Source organism: Arachis duranensis, chromosome 9, assembly GCF_000817695.3.
Source record: "Arachis duranensis cultivar V14167 chromosome 9, aradu.V14167.gnm2.J7QH, whole genome shotgun sequence".
NCBI lineage: Eukaryota > Viridiplantae > Streptophyta > Magnoliopsida > Fabales > Fabaceae > Arachis > Arachis duranensis.
In genome coordinates, this window is record NC_029780.3 from 119021018 (window position 1) to 119042478 (window position 21461).

Consider the following 21461-nt stretch of genomic DNA (forward strand, 5'->3'; position numbering starts at 1 on the left):
AAAATTTTATGATAGAAAAAATATATTGTCACAAAAAATATTTTGAAGATCAAAATTTGTTATCACTTTTGTAATGAATTTTGATTTTTGTATAAAAAAAATTTGTTACAAAATGCTTTGAATTGTAACAGTTTCATTTTTTGTTACAAAATTTTTTTGTAACGGGACATACTGCAATAGCCATTTTTTTGTTACAAATTTCTTTTGTTTCAAAATTTTGATTTTTTTAATAATTTTTTATTATAAATATTACTTTTTTTTGTAGTGATTATTGACATCTTCCATCCAACTATTTTAAATTTTTATATTATTTTTATTTGTTATCATCTTTCTTTTCTAGAAAAAAAAATTATTATGCTTTTTTTAAATTAATTATTTTTATTTTTTTTAACAAAATCATCTAGAGATTCTAATTGTTTTAACTTATTTTAAAATTCAAAATTAGTTTACTAATTAATATAAATAAATAGTGTTGTTCTCTCATAACAACAATACAATAATAAAAATTCTTCATCTTTTTTTTTTCTCGTTCTTTTTAGTTTTTTTCACCAAACAAAGAAAATTGCACAGTGAAAAAAAAAAACTCAAGAAAGTAAGATGTGACACACAAGAAAAATGAAAATTTAAACAAGAATCAAATCATATCCCAAAACACTTAAAATCTTAACAAAAGAAACATACTGAGGAGATGTGGTGACTAATGTTGTAGTTCTAAGGAAGGATAATGCAAATTCTGCAGCAACTAGCTATAATTTGAGAGAGGATGATGAAGATAATATTGAGTTGTTGAGCAAGTTGTAACTACTAACTAATGATATATTATTTTGCTGTTATCTTTTAAATAGAATTTTGTTACAATTAACTTTGGTGAGTCAGCACATTATTAGAATAGAAAAAGTATATGGAAGACTAACTCATAACCAGCCAATTTTAAACAACTGTAATTAATAATTATTAGTTAGAAATTTTTACAAAAATTAAAATTTGAATAATCAACAATTAATCTCCATTTGAAAAAATAAGGATCAGCAATAAACGAGTAATTCCCTATATGGTCCCGAGATTCACGGAATTACCTAATTTGATATTTGAAGTTCTGATTTCATCGTAGTAGTTCCTTATATTGAGTTTTGAACACCATAATGGTCATGGACATCTTTCCAGTGCTGACTCAGTTATCAGACTGATGTAGTCATTCTTTGCCACACACGTGGTAAAATTGCAATTGGACCCAATTTAATCCCTCCTCTATTATAAAATCCTTATTCATCCCAACTTTCAAATTGGATTCCCTTTCTTCTTGCTCTTCTTTTTCTTATTCTTAATCAAAGCCTTCAGGTATCTGTAGTTATTGGAATTTACTCAACATTGATATGAGACAACATTCTATCAGATATTAGAAATGTATAGGCCTTGTTTCCTCGATAATAAATAACATAATAATCAATTAAATATAAATAAGAGCTAGAAATTGAATATCAAGTATTTAGAATTTAGATATTTCATTGCACTTGCCAAAACTGATGACCATACTATCCATCATAAAATTCACCAAACAACATGTGTTTTCAAACGAGAAAAAAAAAGAACTACAGCATCAAAACACCTTGCCAAACCCTAGCAACAAAACAAACAAAAAGATGGAATCATCTCTTTTTTTTATTTAGAACGACATTCATATTCCAGCATCGTTTCCCCTAAACCACAAACACAATGCGAGATGTTGACACACCAAACCAGTACCTTGTCTTCAGGGTGTCTCGACGAATGATAGTGCTAGGAAATAACACACAATTCCTTGCATTATGAAGGTGGCATCAACTGGAGAGAGGTGTCGCGTGCAACAACAATAGTGGCAACGGTACGGCAGTCGTGGCCTCCATTGAAGAAGAAATCGCGAGGGTGCCCCACGTCTGCACCGTGTGGGTAACCCTCAGAGTAAAAAAAAATTGAATAAAAAAAAGGATAAATTCCTAACTTTAGAATTTGAGAAATCCAAAAGAGAGCGAAAGAAAAAGAGAATGGAGAATGAATAGGGTAATTGAGAGAGAAGAAAGGGGGATTGAGAGGGTTTTGGAGGGACAAAGATGATTAAAGTGCATTTAGCTAAACAACAGTGAGAGTGTTTCGCGTGTTTGTGTGATTAAAGTAGCAAGATTATTGGCTGTGATGAATTTTGATCGGAGTGGATGGGAGGAAGAAGAACCAGAAGAACGAGAGGAAGAAGCAAGCACCAGAAGTTAACGTTCAGATTGGGAGGGAGCGAAGAGGGTTAGGGTCAATTACAAAGGCAGGGATCAAATTGGGTACAATTAAGATCTTGTCACGTCAACTTGCTGTTGGACACTTGCGTGGCAAAGGATGATTACATCAGCATTCCGACAGCTGAGTCAATGCCGAAAAGATGCCCAACAACTATTATGCTGCCCAGAGCTTAATATAAGGAACTACTACAGTAAAATTGAAATCTCAAAAACCAAATTGGATAATTCCGTGAATCTCCCGGACCGTTATGAAAATTTACTCAGAAATAGACCGCTCCAATACGACGTCTTTCCCCTTCCCCATTGTGCATCAACAAGAAGCTCTATCCTCACCTCCGTGATCGTGACCCACCCCTTCCCTCAGACCACCGGATTGCCACCCACATAGTCCAGCGCATCGCCGTGTGCATCTTCGCTCGCATCTCCAAGGCCAAGCTCACGTCTGCGCCACCGCGACCTCCACCCGACAATCCTCTGCGTAGTGCCGGTTCCCTTCGCAACCAATCCCCATCGCCGAAACACGCGCTCTGCATCCGTTGTAAGACCCAAAATTTTCGGAAAAATCTTATTATGAGCTAATTTCAATTTATTTATTCATTAAAGACTTTATTTTCAAAATTTATTTTATCAAAAGTAATTAAATCAAGTTTTCATAATTAAACTAGAAATTTTACTTAATTTTATAATTATTGAATAATTTTCTATATTTAAAATTATAAAGCTTAATAATTGTAAGAGAATAAAAATTTATATGATTTATTTTAAATAATTGAGATTTTGGAATTTGATACTTTAATTTTTATAAACAAAGAAAATTAATTATATTATCTCTAATTTTAAATTAGAATACTTGATTAAAAGTGAATTAGCAAATTAATAATTAAATAATATTTTTAAAGTAATTTTAAAGGATTAAATTAGATTTCAAATTAAAATAATATATTTTATTAAATTTACCAAATTCTAATTTTAACCCTAAATTCCCAAATAAGAAATCCTACCCAAATTAAAAACTTTAACCCTAACCCCTTTACCACACTGCCATTCCCTTCCCAAAAACACAAACACATATACACACACGCATGCACGCACGCACATAAAGGGGAAGAAAAGGATAGGAAAGTGAATGGAGAAAGGGAGGAGAGGAGAGCAAACAAGCCATTACTAGCCGGTCACCGCCGAACCCGTCACCCGCGTCATTCGTCCTCATCGCTGCCAGCTGCGCCGTCGTGGAAGAGAGGTGCGATGGAGAGAGAGAGAGGGTTCACGGAGGGTCGTCAACATTTGCGGAGTCTACACCAGTGTTGTCGTTGTCGTTGCGGAGGAGTGTTATTGTCTTCACGAGCTGCCGCCATCGAAACTGGGTCCATCACCGCTGAAGTTTGTCGCCGCCACCGCTGTCATTGCTCCCTCACTGTCACCACTGTTGGGTAGTCACTAGAGGGATCCCTCTCTATCAACGCCACCGTCAGAGTTATCGCAGGTCTGTCTCGGCTTTCTTCCTAAGTACAGTAATTTCTTTTTATCAAAACCCTCAAAATTTAGTATTTTGTTAATGTTTGTTAAAGGTGTTGAGATTTTGGTACCATAGGGTTGAGTTCCGATGATTTCATGTCAAAATTAAGGTTGCTGCTAAACCACCGGAGCTTTTGGGTAAGTTAACCCTGTTCTAAAACTATTACTGCTAGCATTCTGGATATCTGTTATTGAGAATTTTGCGATGTTAACATGCTATGGTCAAATTCTGGTAATTGCATGGTCAAAATAAAAGTTGTTTTTGTTGTTGTGAAAGTAAACGGAGTTGTGGATGCAGCTGCTGCTATTGCGGGCCGAGGGAAAAAGGGACTTATCATGTTAAAATCGTTGCGGGCTTGATTCCTTGAGGTACGTGATTGTTTTAAAACTTAAAAATATTTTGGGTTTTGAATACCTGTCAAGTTTAGTATATTAATGCAAATAGATGAATGTCTGTGAAGTAAATAATTTTCTATTGTGATTGAAAGGTTATGTTTGTGGTTGAATTGGTTGATTTTTTAATTTCTGGAGAAATGGATTGAATATGTTGAATTTTGGTTTTCTTTGATTGAAATTGATAATGATTAGTTTTGAATGATGTATTGGAAACATTAAATTGAAAGGCTGATTTTGTTGTGTTGAGGTTGAAAAGAGGAAACCCGTGGGTGGCAAACTCTGGTTTTTAGGGGAGGTGCTGTCCGAATTTTTTTGAAAATTTGAAGTTTTGGTTATGATTTTGAAAATGAGTTTTGGTTTGAATTAGTTATCAAAAGAGATAAGTTTTGAATACTTTTAAGAATTTTTAAGAAAATCGAATTTTTATGATTTGGTGAATTTGTGATTTTAACTTATTTTATTTTTAATAACAATGAAAAGAGATTTGATTAACTAGCTAAATATTTTAAAAAATAAATTAATTATAAATTCAAGGGTTGGGAATATGAGAATGAGTTTGAGGTTTTAATAGAATTAAACATTGGAGTGGAGAGAAAGAGAGTTATTTTAAGGAATATGATGATAATTGTGTGATGTTTGATTTGGAGATAAGTTTGGTAAGTTGTTTGAAGGTTATACTTAAAATTAAGATGTGATTACTGACAATTGGTTTTGATTGAGGTTTAATAATGATTTTGAGATTGAGAGAGAGGATAATGATTAAGTATGATTGAAGTATGGTGATGATTCCGGTTGATTATAGTGATGTGGAATGATGACTATAATTGATGATGATGGTTATGTTTTTGATGACACGATTGGTGATGAATGAGACATTATTGAGAATAATGTGGATATTGAAGAATTATGATTGAAATATTCATATGGCATATGTATTTGGAATATCTGAGACACGAGTTTTTCTGGGTAGATGCAATGGCTTGCCACCACTTTCTCCAGGTTGAGATTTTATACTTTGTTAATCCTCTGGCGCAAGATGTGACCGGGTACTTTAACTCCCCGGGTTCTCCCATGGGCATGCATATATATATGAATTTGAGCTTGAGGATTTTTCCCATGGATATTTGAGCTTGAGGATGCGTGCACAGAACGATTGTCCAATGATTAGCTACCAGGACATGTCGAGTTGGCTATATAACCGACAGATGAGCTCATCAGCCATAGGATTAGAATGCATCATATGCATTTGTATGTTTTACTTGAGTGTGCATTATCTTGGTTTGACTAAATGATTAACCGTGTCTATCTGCTACTTGCTCTACTTGTTGTATCTGTGTCCTATCTGTGTTTTTTTGTCTGATTTGTATGTGTATGTATCTGAGAGACCCTCTTTGGTAGAGGTGTGATGAGGGTGATTTTTGATATGTGATGACGGAGGTTGAGGCAAGATGGATTAAGTGTTGCTTTATTATTCTAATTTATGAATTGGTTGGATAGGAGTGAGCGATGTAAGTTGGGTAGGAATCCCTCAGGCACATCTTTGGTCCTTTTAATATCTTTAAACTATTCACTTTCCTGATTTGTAAATTAAAGGAGTTTCCTTACGACTTTTCAAAATAGGTTTTTCCATAAAGCTTTTCCAAAATATTATTTCAAGGATAAGCTATTTTTATAATGAAATTAATTCTATATTTGCAAGTATTTCTTTGCTTTGATGGTATTCTCTTTCCAGTTGAGAACCTGTGAGGATGATGTTCTCACTCTCCTACAGAATTTCTTTTTCAGTGACAAGTTCAGGAAGCTTTGGCGCGAAGTCACAAACGAACTATGGAGCTTTAAGTATATATGTGTTTTCTTTTTCTGTATTTGGTTTATTCTTAGATTTTATTTTTCCCTCGTCGTTTATTGTATTAGTTTTTAGAGGGATAAGACTTGTGTTTGAAGAATTGTAAATAAGACTACGTATTTAATATTATGTGGATATAATTGTGTGATTAAGTTGTTTAAAGTAAAGACTTTTCGTTTTCAGAATTGAAATGCCATTTGTATTTGTGAAGGCTTAATATTAAATACATATAGTACTAAATTTAAAGAATTAAAGGTAAGTAACGTCTAAACTTTTAGTATGATCATGAGGTATTAAAAGTAAGGGTGTGACACCCAACAGAGGATTGCTTGCATTGACAATGGTATTTCAACATATCTGACTCCAACACCCTATACTCGGCGTTTCTTCGAATGCTTTAATTCTTCACTGCCAAGAGAACAACATCTCTACTCATCAACCTGTGTCCCACTCAAAATTTTACCCTTCTATTTGTGTTGTAATCCTCACCGTTGCCGAGATTGAAAGGGCCCGTTAGTTGCATCGCATCCAAATTAAGAGTGTGATAATGGGTGAGAACTTTTAATAACCGTGGAAGAGGCAACGGGTGAGGAAGAAGAAGTTGAACACCTCCACCAGTTGGAGTATCCGGCACATACTTCCTAGACGACTCACTATCGTTGGATGACCCGGTGTCGACAACATAATCTAAATCAGACTCAGTCAACTCTACGTCAACTTATTCCGCAGATTGGCAAAGGGAAACGGTTTCGCTGGGACCGGGATTGCATGGGTATTGAAGAAGATGGCCCAGAACCACCAAACACATCATGAACATCCGCATATAACTCCATCACATGTTGCGGCTTTAGTCTATCATGCACATCAAACGTTATACTAACGTGCTTATCGGTTTCAACCCAAAACGTCCTATTAGTAAAACCTGCACTAGACAGTGCTGATAGGAATCTATATGCTACTCAGCAAATTTCCTTCGAAGTGGTTACTCCCACGCTGATCAATATGACAATCTTAAAAGCATCTAGAGAATCAACACAAAAAATGCACAGCATCACAGTTGAATTGCACTCAAATATTAGTCTCTTATTACCATTTCTAATGATCCCGTTAGGATAAACTACTACAAAAGAAAAAACTGATTACTAGCAATTTTTTTGAAAAAAAAAAAGAAAACAAGAATAAATAGAATAAAGATAGATACATAATAGATGATCTAAGAAGTTGCTTATACAAATATTTTTTTATAAAAAGTCTAAAGGCCAGCACTTAACCATAAAAAAATGATTAATCCTGCACCATTAGATGTCATCTCATACTGTTAAAAATATTAATGATGACTAATTGATAGCTAAATATCACAAATTCTACTGAGCCCTAGTACTCATCTATTTTTTTATCATATATCTAGGGTACAAAAACCTCTATTTACTTAAGCGCGTACCCGGGTATAGTGCCACCAAATTTATTATGACTATATCCTGAATACAGTGTCAGAAAAATTTGTTAAGATTGTATTTTAAAGACAATACACCTGATTTATGTACCTATTTTCAAATTGTTTGTATAATAGGTACAAAATATTCGAATTGTGTTTTTATTTTATTTTGGTATCTCTATACTCCAAATATGTAAAAAAACACAAATACATAAATATGCTATAGATTAACATATTCATAAATATTATATTTAAATAATTTAAATAAAAAAATCTCTAGGTGAAGGATTTTATGAAATCCAAAATTTATAGGTAGTTTGTATTAGATTACATCTATGGCGGCGTATATAATTTATTGGATCATATAATGAATTAGTAGGAAAGGGAGGGAATGGGATCGATGCACCCAACGATTTATCAAGGACGAGAACAAAAGTACTTAAATAGTGCTCCAAATTTTTAATACATGTATTTATATATAAATTTTTAATACTTGTATTTATATATAAATTTGTAAAATATAGTGCTCCAAAATTATTAAAATATAATTATAATATAATATAGTTTGTATTTTATCACAATACTATTTTAATGTATTGTATTTTGTCACACTATTATATTTTGGAGTATTTATTTTATCAATAGTTCTTCCATCAATTATATTGTTGTATTTCAAAAATTTTGGAATTCTATTTAAATATTAATTAAAAATTTTAAATATTATTTAAATTCATATGTTAAAATTTTAGATGAGCTACCTAAATAAAAAATTTTAAAAAATTGAAAATTTAAATAAAATATAGAATAAATAATAATTTTTTATTATAATAATTTAGACGCTGATAAAACTGACTATGAAAAATTGAAATTAAAATTATATCATTAAAAGATGAATTATATTTGACAAAATTATTCGGTCATTAATTTTTTATTAATTTCGTTAAAGAATAAATTAAAATATCTAGATTATCCTATTCTATTATCTTCAATATTTTTTCTTTATCTCTCTCACACTCCCTTTGTTAACCACCCTAAAAAAAATAAGTTTACACACACGAACCACTGCTACTGCCGTCGATATTGAACTACAGCAGCGGCAACTCGAACCACTGCCGCACACACACCCTAGAACCCCTCACATGAACCACCGCTACTGACATTAAAGAGGTTGAGATCGTGGCTCAAACCACTGACATAACAACAACAGCAGCTTCACACACATAGGAACCACCGCCACCGCCATCGATATTGAACCATAGTGGCGACTTCACACACACAAGAACAACTGCCGCCGATATTGAAGAGGCCGAAAATACGACTCGAACCACTGTCGTTAACATTGAACCACAGCAGCGACTTCACACACACGCAGTCTCAAACCATCTCTGCAGATATTGAACCACAGCAGCGATTTCACGCTCACTCGAAAGAGAGGAAAGCTCTAAGAGGAAAAATAGTTAAGGAGAAAAGGATGAAGAAGACGTCGTTGGCGAAGATTGTGGTCAACTACGACGCCTTGTCCTTTTTCCGATCTAAGTTTTACTTTCTTTTTTGTCTTTTTATACTTTCCTTTGGAGAATAAAGAATGAAAAGAAGATACAGAAAATATAGTAGTGGTGAAGGAGAAGATATGAACAACAGTAAAATTAGAGGGATGTGATTTTTTTTTTCTTCAAGTGACTAACAATAATAGTGTCTAAAAAAATAAGAAAAAAGTTAAAATCTTGAAAATAATAGAATAGGGATAATATGGATATTTTAATTTATTTTTTAATAGAACAACAACAACAACAAAACTTTGTCCCACTGAGTGGGATCGGCTACATGAATCAAACGACTTCATTGTGCTCTGTCATGTATCATGGCTACAGAGAGACTGTTTACATGTAGATCTCGTTTGACCACCTCATGGATGGTCTTCTTAGGTCTTCCTCTGTCTTTCGCCCCTTGTCCCTCTTCCATCTCATCCACCCTCCTGACTGGATGTTCTATCGGTCTTCTTCTCACATGTCCAAACCACCTGAGACACGATTCAACCATCTTTTCCATAATGGGTGCTACTCCAACTCTCTCCCTTATATCTTCGTTCCTTATTTTATCCAATCGCGTATGACCACTCATCCATCTCAACATCTTCATTTCTATCACACTCATCTTATGTTCGTGCTCCCCTTTAGCCGCCCAACACTCCGTACTATAAAGCATAGCCGGTCTTATAGCGGTGCGATAGAATTTACTTTTAAGTTTTAAAGACACTTTTTTATCACATATAAAACCATATGCACTCCTCCATTTTATTTAATAATTAAATACTTTTGTCAAATAAAATTAATTTTTTATAAATTTAACTTTAATTTTAATTTTTTATGATTAATTTTATCGATATTTAAATTATTTATAATTAAAAATAATTATTTACTCACGTAATAAATCTGTTCAAAATTTCTTTACAAGTCCAACTCAAAACAATCAATACATGAGATGGATGTATTACCGACCATGAGAATGATGTTAATTATGTACAGTTTTATCTTGATTTCTCCTGGTTAGATTTACCTCAAATTGTTTTACGTTTTATTTTGAAAAAAGTTCTTATTATTTTAACAATCTCCTTATGGAGAGAAATGTTCCGTGCCTTCAAAATTTTAAGCAGGTTCATGTTTGATATTTGGGATTAGATTTCAATCATTTAATAATAATTTAGTTCAGGACATTACAATAAAATTTATTTTTAGTGACAAATTTTTAACGACAATAATAAAATAATTACTATTGTTGAGGTGAAAACATAAATAATACATTAACGATGACAAATATGTTAATTGGGTTAATATTTTAAGTGAATTTAATGAAGTGTTTTAGTGTACATGGTCCAATTTATTTTTGTTGTAATCCAAATCATGGAAATCTAAAGCAGCTGAATGGAGATAAAAACAAATCAAATCTAATGCCAATCAAGCTTTAGTGAAGCAACCCTAAAGCTTTATTCTCTTCGGGTGTTGGTTAGAAATAGAGAGTGAACTTCAGTTCAGTTTGTGCTCAAACACTAGAAAAAAAAGAGAAAGTTAATTAAAAATATAATGTCCAATCAAATTAATCAAAAGCTTGTTAAATAAAGGTGAGAAGTTAAAGATAATTTGTTTTCATTTGTATGCAAGTTAATTGTTTTATATTTGTTTCTATTTTCTACACCACTATTTTGAAAAAAAAAATGAAGAAAGTGATGGCTGAACATTTTTACTGTGAATTAATGGTTGAAAGTGTTTTTTGAAGTCAAAGCACAAATCTAAGAATTTGAATTTGGAATTATCACCGAGCAAGAAAAGTTTGTGGCTCCTCCCTCTTCAGTAAAACCAAATTAGATTTCAAATTTCTAATTTTGGAGTTGATTGAAGAAAGACAAGAGAAGAGTTCTGCAAGCCCAAAAATTAAGAAGTTGACTTGATGAAAAGAACCCTAGCCATGGCTCAAAACAAAGTACATAAAGGAAATTGATTCTCATTGTTGAAGTAAGGAGAGAGAATCAGAATCTGAGTTTCATAGAGAGCTTCCCGGAGAGAGTTTAACGTTTTGGACAGTGTTTTTACTTTAGAAAAATATCCCGCCAAAATGAAGAGCTTCATCAGAGAGAGCTGAATCCAGTTAAACTTATAGCGTAAAGGCTGTGAATCATCATCTCCTTCATATTTTACTGTTTGTATTTCAATTTCAATGTATATATTTTTTTGTATTCTTTCTGAGATAAAAGGCAAGAAAGAGAGACATTGAGAAAAAACCAGTGAGTAAAAAGACTGAGAAAAACACTTAAAAGAAAAGGCAAGAGTAATTTCAGATTTTTTTTATTGTATTTTCTGTTTTGTGTTATGTAGCTGAGAGATATCCCTTACTAAGTTGGGTAAGCACTTAGTGTGTTGAGTTTAGGTAATTACATAGTCAAGTCAATTTTATGTTAAAACTTTTGTATCCATATAGGATTACGTTGAGTCCTAGAGAATTGGTGTATGTAATACTTAAATTGATAGTGAAAATTTCACCAATATTGTGGTGGAGACTCGATGTAGATTACAGGCAACTGAACCAAGATACATAACTGTGTTATCTTCTTCCTCTTTACTCTAATTCTATTTTCTACAATTTATGAGACAAAACGAAACTGTCTCCTGTTTAATTACTTACACAGACCAAACAAAAACCAAGTTTTTAGATTTGTTTTGAAACAAGTTTAAAAAAATTAAAAAAATCATAGATTCAACCTCCCATTTTTTAGACCATTAAAAATTTTTAACTATATTCTTTATTTAATTTATATTTTTGAGACTATTATATATTTACTATTATTAACATAAGTTATAGGCAATTATTATTATCACTAAATTATTATTTTTTTTACTTTTTTTTTATTTTTTTAAATTAATAACGACCATGGTAATTATTGTCAGTAAAAGTATTCCTAAATTAAATTGATTGAAAAAGAAAAAAAAAAAACTGCTCCTGTGTTGAGATTTGGTTATTCAGAAAATACATTTTTCTCCGTCACTGTAATCGAACTCATTTTCCTCCATTATCAACCACGGCCTCCATAGGCCTTGCCACCGCCGTCCGTCCTACACTCATTCAAATCGCATCTCTATTCCTGTTTCGTTTATCCTCCACCTCAGATCTGCGTTGTTGTCTCGGATCCACCGTCGCCAAGGTCTTCTACTTCCAGATCCACCGTTGCTGCATCATCCTCAGATCTACTTTTCCGATTGAAATTGCTGCCAACTTGTAAGTTGTAACTGTAGACTGGGGATTCAAAACTTGAGGAACCAGGAGGTCGAAAGCGGTGGAGATCATCATCACAATCACAATTGTTCGTCGTTTCTGCAATAGAGTGCTAGCCATCGTCCTCCACTTCTTCTCGGTGCTTGACTTGATTATCATAGCTTCTCTGCATAGTAAGACTTATTGATAAATACACTTCGTTTGACTTGATTTTGAAATTCTGCATAAATGAAAGTCAAATAGCTAGGATTTTGGAAGAGACGTAATTGATCATTAAATTTGTTATGAAGTTAGGTTATAATTACGAATTCTTAACTCCATAGGATCATAGCAATGCTCGTAACTCTTCAATTTGGAGAATACAATCACCATATTTGATAACAACAAGTTCTTGCTGTCATCAAAAGCTAAGATTTAGAAGCACACCTTTAAAAATCAAATAATTCCTTCTCGATTTCTCACAAATGAAGATTAATACGCAAGTACTAAATCTCTTAATTTTTTTTTTCCATTAGTGTTAGTTGAAATTGACTGATTAGTGTCTTGAGAATCAGGACAAGGCATTGAGGACACCTATTTCTGATGTGGTTGTTCCTAATAATTCTCTGCTTAGATTGGTTAATCCTGCAACGAGGTAAACAAGCAGCCTACTATCCCTACTAATACTTTCTAGATTTGATCATATATGATAATAAATAAAAAATTAAACTATACTTGTTGGGTTGGTATGCCTACCATGTGTTTGTTGAATTGCTTAGTCTAATCCACTCAGTTAATCTGGTTCAAGTAAGTTTGTCCAGTGTTTCTAACGACAAGAATTTCGTTGACTTGTGTTGAGCTGGATTAATAGTGAATTGAACTGATGATTGTGCTAGTATTAGTATAGCAAGTTTATAGGTTGCTTTGGTGACAATTCTTTGTAAGTGTGCAATGGGATAAGATTCTAATGTTTGTGTGTGCTTGTGTGTCTGATCTCTTACTGATAAAATGCTCTGTTACATAATACATGGATAGTGTTTGTGTGTGTGTTTTTTTTTATGAATCATGTTTATTGTTTAGGGACTAATTTTATGTCAATACACTAATAATGATAAAAACTAAACTCAGTTTATGAGATTTAAAGTTATTTATTATAGAAAACATTTGGTAAATAAAAAAAAGAAATAAATACCAAATTGGCACCCGAAAGATTCTGACACTGATAAAATAGTACATGATCTTTGTTATTGACAAAATGATTCCCGAAAAGTTTTAAAATTTGACAAAAATGACCAACTACCAATTGAGTTACCTGAAGTTAAAGTTTAGGGGTGACGTGTCAGTTAACAATTACATGTTTACCCACTTTTAATTTCTATAATTTCTAAATCATCCTCATTTTCTAAAATCCTAATCTCTTTTTTTTTCTTCTTCTTTTTCCTCTCAACGATGCCATTTTTGGGATTGAGGTAGTGGTTAACGAGACTCTGGTTGTAGTTGTGGTTGTGGTGGTGATGGTAGCGGCAGAGGGGGTGAGATCTGCTGCGGAGGCATTTCGCATGGAAGATCCTGTGTTCTTGAGACAATGGTTTAGTTTGCGATTGGGAAGGCGTGTGAAGAGGAAAAATGAGCGCCGGAGATTCGCGATCCAAGGAAAGGTGTTCGCATTTGGCTTGGAACCTTCAACACCACCAAAGAAGCCGCCAGGGCCTATGATAGAGAAGTTCGTAAGATTCGCGGAAAGAAAGCTAAAATGAACTTCCCCAACGAGGATGACGAACACTCCATTCAACAATCTCGCAACATTATTCCAAACCTTCCTCCTCCTCCCATTCGAAGATCGAGTAATCATCTTCCTCTGTATCAATATGGTGATGCCAATAACACCAACATGAACAACCAGGCAAGGACTCTGAACCTCAATTTGGAGTTTAGTTACGATCTGAATCATGGAGGAGCTATTGGTGTTGGTGGTGCCATCAACGCAAACCTATTTGTGAGTTGTGTTGATGATAATTTTGAGTTTGGCATCGGAGGTAGCAGGTGGGTCAAGTGGTGATCAACAACATCAAGAGGAGAAGAAGAACTACGAGGTGGAGAAGCTTTTGAAGGAGCTAATGGCATATGAGAAAAAAAATGAAAAATGAAAAAGGAATTGAGTACGTGAGAAGCATCTTTGGTTAAAAATGTAAAAAGAAGGAGGAAGGTAGATTCAGCAACGAATGAAAATGAAGAGGATTTAATTGAGAAAGAAGAAGAAAATTGGTGGATGATGAGGAAGGGGAAGAGATGAGAGTTTCAGAAGAAAGGGGATTAGGTTTTCAAAAAATTGAAATTGGAGGTGTTTTTAAAATTATAAAAATTAAAAGTGAGTAAATTTTGTAATTATTATAATTATTAACTGATACGTTACTTTAAAACCTTAACTCCAAGTAACTTAATTGATGGTTGGTCATTTTTGTCAAATTTTAAAATTTTTTCAGGATCATTTTGTCAATAACATAGATCAAATACCATTTGTTAGCGTCAGAATTGTTCAGGTACTAATTTGATATTTACCTCTAAAAAAATTAGCCAAAAACTGTCTAAATTTACTATTTTTTATTAATTATATACAGAAATGTCATGTATCTAAAAAATTATAAATAATAATAAATTATATACTTAATTAGACACTCACTTATAAGAGAGTATAAATAATTTTTTTTAAATTTAATTGACACAATTAATTTTCTTTTATAATTCTCTCTTTTTATTTAAGTACACCAAAAATTAATCTTAAATTTTATGTAAATCAAAAATCACACAATTATTCTTCTATACTCTTGATTATTACATCCGCAATTATACGATCTCTTTTTTAAATTAACTTTACAACTTCTTATATCATTAATTCTAAAATTATTCTAAATTATCATAACCCATTTTATTAAAAAATTCAAATATCTTAAATTTGATCCGTCTCGATTTATTTATTTATTAAAAATAAAAAATATAAAAAAATTATTGATTTATGACCTACAAAATAAAATAATAAATAATAAACCAATCTCAATCCGTTGATTATAAATAAAGTGCACTGTTGTAATTTTGAGATAAATAAATCATTACATTTTTCCTTTTATAACATCTCACATTTGAAAAAATTTTATCCATAAAAAAGGCTCATTAATTTAGATATGTCATGCTAGTGTATATTATGCATTGATATGGAGGATGAGGTGTTATACATGGATGTGGAACAATTTTTGGCTGAAACATAGTGCAAGAAATTAGATCATCTGAATTCTGTTAAAAAAATTGGGTTATCAAATCGGATGGTCCGAGTTATGAGAGAGTGAAAATAGACCCTTCGATTAGGTTTTTTTTATATACAAAGAAAACGGATCCTCTGAATTAGTATAAAAAATATTTTTTTGAATATGTGACTTGGTATAAAAAAAACGGACTCTCCGTGTTTCTGTATCTAACTCTCTCGGTTCAAGTTATGCTCCCCTGACACCACATGCAGGTAAACATGTGCTCTCCATAACACTGCAATACATCAACCTCTCATCCATAATAAAAATAAAAAGCGTCATAAAAAACATATCAAACTATTTAAGTCTATCTATCACTTTTCTAAGACTAAAGCAAGCTGAATTTGTCTGGGAGACTAAAAATGATTCCTTCTTAGCTGTACACAACAAGAAAATAAAGTTCAAAGTACAAGCACCATTAGTATTTAGTAAAGCTCCAATACTATTGTGTGCCTTCTTTTAGTTGCACACACCGAACTTACCTTCAGCATATATGAACACACGCACACACATGCATGTAGCTATTATTTGCTAGCTAATGGCTAGTGCTTTGAGCTGGTTTGCTACCCTTCCAATAATTTGTTATGCATTCACAACCAAGCATCAAAAGACTTCATTTAGTTATTAATAGTATAACTATAAAATGCCTACCTGCACATAATAACTCAAACATATACTACTATATAGTCGTCATCATTAGTAGCTAGCTAGTTTCCAAATTAAAAGATTCTCCAAAGAAGAGATATCGTTTTTTCTTTGATTCTTTGGGGCTGACTTTGAAGATGGATGATATAATGCACCTTGAAGATTCACTACTATATATCTTGCTTTTTTCTTGGCCTGCCCAAAAAGTTGGGTGCCAAAGGATTTGTCGACCTTCTAGGATACTCTACCATATTATTACTCAAATTATAAATCAAAATACATCTTAAGCAAATTAATTAATAAAAAATAAGTTAATATATATTTATATTGGTCTCTAAAATTATATTTATATTTTAATTTGATTTTAAAATTTTAATTTATTCTATTTGATGTTTAATTTAACATCCGTAATTCATATTGGTCCTTAATCTTGTTTTCATAAAAAACATTAATAGAATGTTGTGATGAATTGACGGGTATTATACTAATTAATAGTTATTTAATATGATAATTGAAATTTTTTAACTTAATTTTTTTTGTAAAATCTTTTAAATTTTGATTCTAATTTCATTTAAAGGTTTTAAAAGAATCTTAAAAAAGATTAAAGAGTAACGTGAATCACAAATATTAAATTAGACACTAAACTATAAAAATTAAAATTTTAAAAATTAAATTAAAATGTAAAAATATTTTCTAGAGGAATATGAATATTAACTCAAAATATATTCTTTGTTTATATTTGTTGTTTTCCTTTAAGCAAGCAATGAAACGGTTCGCTGAACATATATTAATAAGTACTATAGAGCATTAATTTACAGTGGAAAAGTCTACTAATTCGATCGTATGCTAGGTTTATATATCGCATTGAGAGGAGAGGAGAACTCGAATCCCAAGCTGTTAAACACAGCTGATGATTGTGATGAATTTAGTGGTTGAGAGTTGATGTGAATAGAATAAGTGATGACATGGAAAATCTCTGGCAAAATCTTAGCTTTTAGCATCGGATGCTCAGTAAATTTCACTGACGACAAGTCTTTGATCAAAACATAATTTGAAAAAAAAGAAAAAGAGTTAAAAAAAAATTAAAATGCAGAACTAGGAGAAAACTGAGAAAAAGTGAAGATATAGCGATATTATGACATTGTTGGAATTAGAGAAAGCGGAAGGGTGATCACCGAAGGTTAGAGAAATTGTCGAAGGCTGGTGGGCAACGGTGGCACGATGATGGTGGGAGCAACGGTAGTTTAACGGCGCAAGGAGAAAGGAGAAGAGGGGAAGAAGGAGAAAAAGGGAGGTGTCGACGGTGGGTTAACGGAAACGGAGAGGAAACTATGACGGTGGTGGTCTCGGCAGTGGTGGTGGAAGACGGTGATGAGTGACAGAGTGGAAAAAGTGAGAGAGTGGGTGAATATGAAATGAGGAGGAAGATGATTTGTGATTTGAATTTACACCCTGTTACTGTCAGAAAAATCTAATGGTAAACCGTCGCGGATCACTAAAAAACAGCATTGAACTAATTGGGTTACCATCGGAAACTAAAGTCCGCTAGTAGTTACTTAACCTACGAATTCAACGTTATTATCGACGGTAAATCTGTCACTACTCTGTGATGTTAAATCTGACGGTACTCAACGTTTTTCTTGTAGTGTCCGTCCGAAGTAGATAACACTTTATTTTACAAAAGGTATATTATATAGATTACAATTGTTATCATTATTTTGTTATTTTTTATTTGATGAGGGTTTTAATAAGATTTTATATTTTTGTGAATTAGGTATCAGTTACATGATGATAAGGACATATGTTTTATTAGGGTCTGGCACAACTGTTGGACAAATATCCATCTATTTGAATTATTTATTTTTCTAGTTGTCTTGGGTGGAAGAACTTCTGCAGATTCTGTTGATGGTACCCCTTTAAGTGGGGCGGTCAGGAGAAATATTAAAAGGACGATGATTGACCTAAATATGCCACCTGAAGGTAGTTAAGAAGGGTCAAATGTCGAAGATTCTAATGATGGTATGATGCAAGTTGATGTTAAAAGTCATGAGCGTTTTGCTATTAGAGACCCAACAATAGATCCCTATCAAGTTAACCCTGATGGCGGTGAAAATGCTGAAGCTAAACCAACTAAAATTTTGAAAGAGAAGAAGGAAAATATGAACTACAACAATGACACACAAATTGCACTGACACAGCCTACTATTTTCTGACCATATGATCAGTCGGATCACTTTTTCTCATTGAATTTCGAGGGAATGACTTCGATTGTCTATTTAGTCAAGGAGGCCCTGAGGGTGATCCCACCAATGAGTTTGAGATTGGACAACAATATAAAAATAAGGAGAAAGTTATTATGACAGTTAAGACATATAACATTAGGAGGGGTGTGGCGTATAAGATACAAAAGAGCGACCAGTTGAAGTATGATATAAAGTGTTTCTAGTTTGGGATTGGTTGTCAATGGAACATACGCATAGCTTATTGCCAAAAGAAAGAAAAATAGGAGGTGAGGAGATACAGTGGTCCTCATACTTGCATGCAAACATCAATGGATCAAGACCATAGAAGGTTGGATTTAAAGGTGATGGTTAACATATATTCACAATGGTCAAAACAAATCCAACCATTAGCATAAGGGTTTTGCAAGGAGGTGTGTAGAGTCACTTTTGTTACAAGGTGTCGTACAGAAAGATTTGACTTGTAAAGCAGAGTGTCATTACTAGGATATATGGAAATTAGGAGGAATTATACAACAATATTTCTTATTGGTTATTCGCAATGCAGATGTGCTTATCTGGTAAGTTTCATTACAACACCTTTACTTATAAGTGCTTAATTAAGTAACCACTTATATGTCATAAAAACTTATGATTTTTTTATTAGGTACTTGGGTGCAACTTGTAACACAGCCTTGGCTTGCATCAGTCGACAATGTCATATTTCATCGAATGTTCTAGATGTTTCCTCCTTGTGTTTAGACTTTCAAGCATTGGAAACTACTTATTTCCATTGATGGCACCCACTTGTATGATAAATAAGGAAGCACCTTACTCATGACTATTGTTCAAGATGGCAATTCAAATATATTGCCTATTGCGTTTATTGTAGTCGAAGGTGAGACAAATGAGCCTTGATCATTTTTTCTTTCTCATTTGAGACTGCATGTGACATCCCATCCATGCCTGGTGGTGATTTCAAACAGGCACAAGTCGATTGATGTGGCGTTGAACACCGATGGAAGTGGATGGAAACCACCGCATGCCTTCCAGGCATTTTATGCAAGACATATTGTTGCCAACTTCATGACACACTTCAAGAAAAAAGAACTTGAAGAAGATGCTTGTTAACACAACATATTCAAAGTCACATAGGGAGTTTGCTCATTATTTTGATCATCTGAGAGGCGAGAATGTCGCAATCACAAGCTGGTTTGAAGAAATACCATGTTCACAGTAGGCGCAGTATGTAGATGAGGGCTATCGTTTTCAGCACATGACAACAGACATCTCTGAGTGCATCAACACCGTGATGAAGGCTACTCGAAATTTTTCCATCACCGCTCTTGTCAAGTCGACCTATTTCAATTTGGGTGAACTTTTTGCGAAGAAGGATTCTGAGGCTCAAGCATAACTTAAAGTGGGTGTTAAATTCTCACAGATGTTGATGAATGTAATCAAGTTCAACTCAAAGCATGTGAATACAATGAATGTTTATTAGTTTGATCGGTCCAGGTCCAATTTCATGGTTGAAGAGTTAGTGACCGTGCCCGGGTTCAAATAGCAGAATTACCAAGTACTTCTTGATGAGGGTAGGCGTGAATATGGATACTTTCAAGATCTTCATATTTCATGCCATCATGTGCTAACAGCATGGTCGCATGCACGACTTGATTGGGAGCAATTCGTCCATTCCATGTATCACATGGAGACCGTGTTCAGTGTTTACATATCAGAATCTAGACCGACCGGTAAAGCCACGCCAACACAGCTGACCCCATGATAGTGTCTTACATCGATCAAGGTAGCTAATAGAGGCAGCCACCTCATATGCATCTGAGAGTTAAAGGCATTCGGAAACAGAATGCCCCAATGATCTGCATGATGTATCCTCTAGTATAACGTAATAGGCGCTCTTTTGTCGTGTGCTCCTCCAACTCCTCGCAAATACTATTCTAAAACTAAGTCAGAATAACGGTCCACTTGTTTTGTGACTGTCTATCATGGGCCTGGAATAACACCTAACAGCTCCTAACAGAGGTCCTTAATAGATCGTCCATTATAGAACTGCTCCTACCCACCATTGTAGCTGCTGACTAGATCTCCATCAATGTTTAGACCCAACTAATACGCCACATCATGCAAGGTGAAAGTCATCTCCCCACATGGCAAGTAAAATTTATGTGACTCAGACCACCATCTCTCGATCAAAGCAGAAACCAATGCTCAGTCATAATCCCATTCCAGCATATATGCCACATACTCAAATCTTGCTCGTCCAAGGTGTGACCTAATCTACTCGGGTGGCTGCTATAGTAAGTTTTTTTTGTACGTAAGACTTAAGGCACCTACAAAAAAATCAATCAGTCAAACAAAACGGAGTCCACAAGTAATAAGACAAATTTCAAACATTTGAAACAGATAAGTTATAAATTATACTACTCGGCCTAGTCTGCTAGAAATGTGGTTGATCGAATCTTGTCTATAAAAGGTATCTTCGTACCCTAACATATTTTGCACTATAAAACTATAATAAGATAGAATAAATTAAAATACAATAATTTTAAATTAGCTCGCTTTTTATCAAGCATATATAAACTTAATCGAACTACCTAAACTATAAAATGTAATTTAACTCCATACCATCGACAATAAATATAAAAAATCTAAATGCTTAGATCGTAAACTATAATTTTACTCCAAAACTAAGTTCAAATAAAATAATAATCAAAATCAATTTTTTCATTAACCAACATAAACTAACTAAAATATCTAAACGAACACATGGTACTCTAAACTAACCATATCATTTGATTATCAAACTAAATAATTATCAAATTAACTAAAATTTAAAACTTAATCTAATTAAATAATCATGTTAAAATCATAAAATAATACGACAATAAATTAAATTGAAAAAAAATAGAAAAATAGAGAATTATTTAAAATTCTCGAAAACACAGAAAATGAAGAGTCTAACAAGAGAAGAGATTATGAGAATGTGGAAGGATAAAAAAGTGAAAGGTGAAAAGTGAAAAGTGAAAATGAAAAGGGATTAGGGTTTTTATATTTAGACAAATTTCCTTTAAATTCACCGAG

The 21461-nt window shown here is 33.1% G+C and overlaps 1 long non-coding RNA gene and 1 pseudogene across 1 annotated transcript; both read left to right on the forward strand.

The window, feature by feature from the left end:
• Positions 1-12251: 12251 nt before the first annotated feature.
• LOC110275472 (uncharacterized) lies at positions 12252-12931 on the forward strand. The gene is made up of 2 exons (XR_008002369.1): positions 12252-12393; positions 12544-12931. It is a non-coding gene; the product is annotated as an uncharacterized LOC110275472 (long non-coding RNA).
• An 898-nt stretch (positions 12932-13829) lies between these two features.
• On the forward strand, positions 13830-14674 carry LOC107467997 (ethylene-responsive transcription factor RAP2-12-like; annotated as a pseudogene).
• The last annotated feature ends 6787 nt before the right edge of the window (positions 14675-21461 follow it).